Raw genomic sequence first — 5,345 nt, 5'->3', positions numbered from 1 at the left:
ATATATATATATAATTTTTTTCGAGTTAGATTTTGTAGCCATGATATTTAGATATCAATGTTCATTTTTTACACATGTAAAAGTCTAGTTTTTTTACCAACATTTGTTGCTTAAAGACAACAAAACCGTCTCTGTCTTGAACGAGGTGCATGGACGGACACGTGGCAGTGAGCACAGAGTACAAATGTCTCTGTATGACGTGATGAAGCCCACTAAAGACAGGACATCTACACAAAAGACCCTGACTGAGGTAACTGCCCGGTTGACACCAGTCGGCCTGTCTTCACCCACTCCTGGACTTCCCTAGTGGTCTCGTGGATGCAGAAATCACATCAGTGGCCATGGGGCCGTCGGAGGGGCATGACAGCTGTGCTCCCACGTACGAAGGTCGACTGAGTCACTACCGTTGGTGAATGTCCACACTGCCAGCTATTTAATCCAATGCTATCCCTTATGGGACACTATTCCCCAGGGAAACCAAACTCCCACTGGCATCGAGTCGATAACATCAGGCCCTTTTCTCCCTAGAAGGGACAATTCATTGTGACTTGGATTTGGTACGTGTTCCAGATATGAACTTGCATTTCTGTCTTCAGGGCCCCAGCCACCTTGGCTTTGAGGACTTAGAGAACGTCCAATCTCCTGATTGTAGGACAGACTCAAAGTGTGACGCTGGACACAATTACATACCCCTTAATTAAATGGGAAGGACTCGGAGAGGGCGGGGAGAAACACCAAACCTTTTCTCCATTAACGACAGGGTGAAATGTTTGGCCAGATGTTTTGCATTATGAACAAACAGGTTTCAGTGGGTTTACTGTAATATTGATCGAGATTTTATTTTCTACCACTGCTTGAAGAAATTTGATAAAAATAACCTAGCAAGAATTGTTTCTCTTATTGATTTTTAAATGCCCTTCGATTATGTACAGATTCTGACTATGGGCCAAGTAATGTCAATATTACTTAGATTCTCAGTTAATAATGCTTTTGAAAATTAAGCTTTTACGACCATCAAGAATCAATAAAAACAGGCCTGCTCTCCTCCTGCCTACACAGAAAGAGAGAGCAATAGATAAAATAGATTTTAAAGCATCTTACATATGGTTTCAAATTTGTACATTAAAGATTTAAAAGCCTTTTAGATGAGTGGACACATTTCCTTTAAGAAAACATAAAAGATGGAAAAATAGCCTCCTTCAAACTAATGCCATCAGTTTATTCACTTAAAGCCAGAATTGCAGGAAAAAAAAAATGTTTCTCATTAGTTAGAGGCATTAAAAAAAATACGAAAGATAAAAATAAAACGATCTAACATGACATGCATAATTCAGAATTTAGCTGACCGGTAAGGATTAATTGCACTCAGTTAATTAGTGTTCTCACTTACATCGTAATATCTTTTCCAGCTGCTTCCCTTGGCCAACAAGCCGGAAGCCACGTTGCTGGATGGTACGCGAGAGGATACTGCTGTGCAGGTCTAGACTGCGGTGCGTTGCTGCTGACACCTGCTTTGATATGTTTCCAGACGTAAGTCTCTCTCCCTGCTATCTGTCGGGACTTTGCAGCCCCAGTCTAGTGTGGTACAGGAGCTGATGCAGGCCGGATCACAGACCCCTGGGACCGCTGTCCCTGGAACCCCGTGGCCACCACCGTGGAGATGAGTAGTCTTTCCATTTGGGCGAAGAAAAATCGTCTTGCTCTGCAAAATATTGTCAGTCTCACCAACTGCCTATTCGATTTTGCAAAGGATAAGTATCTGTATTAGTTAGCAATACAGGACACCAGGAATCTATGTTCTTATCAGAAATGCATTCGATTGTTAAACGAAAGACCTATTTTATAATAAATTATTCAGATTAGAATAATGCCCTTATTGTTTTGTATCTCTCAGTCCAGGAACACCTAAATTATGGAGAATTCCTAAATTATGGATGACGAAATACCCTATTCTACAATAATCTGTTTTCTTTCACAGTATCTACTATTAAAAATGAGAGAAGCGAGGATTTCACTTCAAGAAACTTTTCATCAGTAAAATGTCACATATTCCCCCGCAGAGGTGAAATATCTCTCCCAAGTGTCACCGTCACCCACATTTAGTCAGCTTGGTTCTTCTGGACAAACATTAATTGAGGTTTATTGCCAATTAGCTACCCTTCCCGCCCCCAAATGACAAATAACACAAACTAGCTCCAACCAAACACTGAAGCTTTTAACCAAAAACCTCAAATGACCAGGGTTGCACTGATCTTATAAATCACAATGAGGATTTTAAAAGAAATTTAAATTGAATTTTAAAAGAATTACTCAGAAAATAATGCATTGTTAAAAAACACAACTGAACTTCGCCACACGCACTTGCAAAAGCACAATACCCTTTGGCTCCAGAAGGCAGGACTTTGCCAGCCGTTCTCAGGTGATACAGAGTGAAGAGGAAATAATGGTTTTAATTTGCATTGTTTTGCTGCTGGCACCTTGCGCTCCGAACATGATATCAGTTAGTCACTGCTTTTAGTATTTCACAATGATTTGTCAGCGCATGTGCACATTAGATTAAATGTTAGCTTTTTTTTTTTTTTCAGGAGAAGAATGTAAGAGTTAAGAGTGTCTATCGTCAAGAGACCTGAAGGAGTTTTAAGCAAATTACGCAACCCACCCTATTAAACGGGATGCAAACACACTGAGTGCTTTTTCTTGCTCTTCTCAAGTGAGTATGAACATGAAAAAAAAGCATCAAAATTAGCATTTTCTAGCCACCCACGTGCCAAGCAAGCTTTGTCATTGGTAAAGTTATGTGTTACCAGTCACGTTTTTTTAACAGTTGTATTATTTTTTAAACTAATTTAAAACCAAAGACTTATGACTATAATTAGATTTTTATATTCAGAAAATATATTTGACTCTGTATCCTTTTCCCCCTTAGCTGTTTGGTTTCGAAGAGCCCGTTAGCCTCTTTATATCTGTTTCTTTGCCTGAGAAACAATGGGAAGAATAACTGATTCTTTTCTTTGTTAAATGTGTTTTTAACATTTCCTGTGGGCGGATACCTTGTTAGTCACCAAATATCATGGAACAACAAAAGACATTTCCCCTATATCCACATGGCTTAAAAGCCATGAGTTTTGCTCAATAATATATCAGACAAGGATCGTGAAAGCACACAAAATGATAGTTAATATTATATATACCTATGTTGAGCCATTCAGAGAATAGATACTCTTAGAGATGCTACTGTGTGTTAGTGACACATTGGTAAGCAAACAATGGCTACTGCTCTTCTGGCGCCCACGTTCTAGCAGATAAAGGTAGACCATGACCAATAACAAATATATGTAAACAAATTATGCACTGCGCTGGAATGCGACGGGTCTTACGTGAAAAGAAAAAGCAGAGGAAAGAAGACTCGAGACTGGCAGTTGACAGCATAAAATGAAACAGTCAGGAAAGTTCCTGTTGAGACAGTGATATTTGAACAAAATTCTAGAAGGAGGTGAGGGGGTTAGTCTCAGGGTCACTGGGAGGAGGGTGCAGGAAGGGGAGCACTCGGAATAAATCAGCAGGTGTCCCGGGGACAACCTGGAGGCCAGTGTGTCTGAGCACAGCTGGCTGAGTTTTGAGTGGCAGAAGTTGAGACGCAGGGAGGGGACGCAGGTCCAGATCCCAGGGCCCCGTAGGACGCGGCCAAGTCTTCGACTTGTCTCTGAAGGGAAGTGGGACCTCCTGCAGGATTTTGTACAGCGAAAGGAAATGTGATCTACATTTGGGACCTCTGCCAGAGAAGAAGCATTCACTCTTTTAATAATCTAGATATTGTTTATTTACACTCCACTAGCTTCCATGATGAATTTGTGAAAGTCAGAAGTGTCGTATTACAGCTCAGTCACCCACCTTATGGTCTCTGAGGAGAAAGTCAAAGTGATGTTTTTCTTAAATAATGATGTTTTAAACATATGCCGATAGGAAAAAAATGCTCCTAATAAAAGTAGTAAGTAACGTAGAATTATTTGGAGAAACAGGAGAAAAATCACAAAAACGGAAAGTGTTTGAGATGAATGTGAAATTATTCTAAACATGCATTTTATATACATCATCAAAAATTAAAAATTTACTAATATTATGTAGGCACTTACTTAGATAAAAGTTTCAAGGATACATTTCAACAGCTTTTCTTAAATAATATAAAATAGAAAATGTTGAACAAAGTAAGATATATAAAGTTTATCCAAAAATGTTATTTTATGAACATTTTGAAAATCAGTGAGATGCAAGCACTGACCAAGTGCCCAGAAGTGAACCACGTGGTTGGAGTGGTCCTTGGCCTCAAAGCTAATGGGAATGTTTTTTGTCTTTTTTTCAGACGAGGCAACTCTTGGTTGACCTCACAGATTGCAAGGACCTTGTCAGCTTACAATCCTTTTTATTTCATTTTTTATGCCTATAGCACCTGGTCTTCCTAGGTGGTGTCTCCCATCCAAGTACTAACCAGGCCCAACCCTGCTTAGCTTCCGAAATCAGAAGGGATCGGACACGTTCAGGGTGGCGTGGCCGCAGACTTGAATGTTTTTAAGACAAGCTCTTTACAGAGTTCTAACTTATACCAAGCTTGTAGTCATAGTTTCAATTTCTGCCCTCCCAATGTATCTAAAATATTTTTATTTCAAAATCTAATCAATATAAAATACATATATATACATATATATACATATACACACACATATATATATATATATATATGCGTGTGTGTGTGTATATATACATATATTGCAAAAAAAAAAAATATATTATCTTCATTTTAGGCTGCTTCTCCGATGAGCACAATGAGCAATCTTCAGTCTGTTTTTAAGCCTGGTGCAAGTTTCATTCTTGGAAGGATGACATGTCGGGATAGTGACAATGAGTTTTCCTGGGCTCTCCTGGCTTCCTGATACACAATGACTCTACATTAAGGAAGTGAGTCCATGCAGACGTTTTTTGGTAGCCTTAAAAGCATGAGTAAAGACGGCTCTGATGCTTAAAAAGCGTTCACGACAGTTTTAATGAAAGAACTAGCTGACGGTTACTCGTGAATTTATTAGCTAGCGACTGGCTAAAAAGCACATGACAATCAAAATGAAGGAAGCGTACAGCAGCTTGCCTTCAGATCTGAGATGTACTAATCTTGCAGGAAGGAAATTGATTTTAGAGCTTCTAAAATAACACTTCTGAAATGGGAGAACTTGTCTTGCGTTTACTATGTGCACAGTACGTGTCTCTGTGACTTTTTTCTCCTAACTAACGTGAAGTGACATTACTTTCCCATTTTTCATACTGTTTATTTTATATTTTTCCTCTTTTTAAACATT

At 39.0% G+C, this 5,345-nt stretch overlaps 1 pseudogene; it reads right to left on the bottom strand.

Annotated features, from left to right (window-relative positions):
* Positions 1-4,435: 4,435 nt before the first annotated feature.
* Positions 4,436-4,556, bottom strand: LOC112481270 (annotated as a pseudogene).
* Positions 4,557-5,345: the final 789 nt, after the last annotated feature.

Source organism: Pteropus alecto, unplaced genomic scaffold (assembly GCF_000325575.1).
Source record: "Pteropus alecto unplaced genomic scaffold, ASM32557v1 scaffold14, whole genome shotgun sequence".
Taxonomy (NCBI): domain Eukaryota; kingdom Metazoa; phylum Chordata; class Mammalia; order Chiroptera; family Pteropodidae; genus Pteropus; species Pteropus alecto.
Note: the sequence above shows the minus strand (reverse complement) of the source record. Positions and strands in the feature narration are given on the sequence as shown.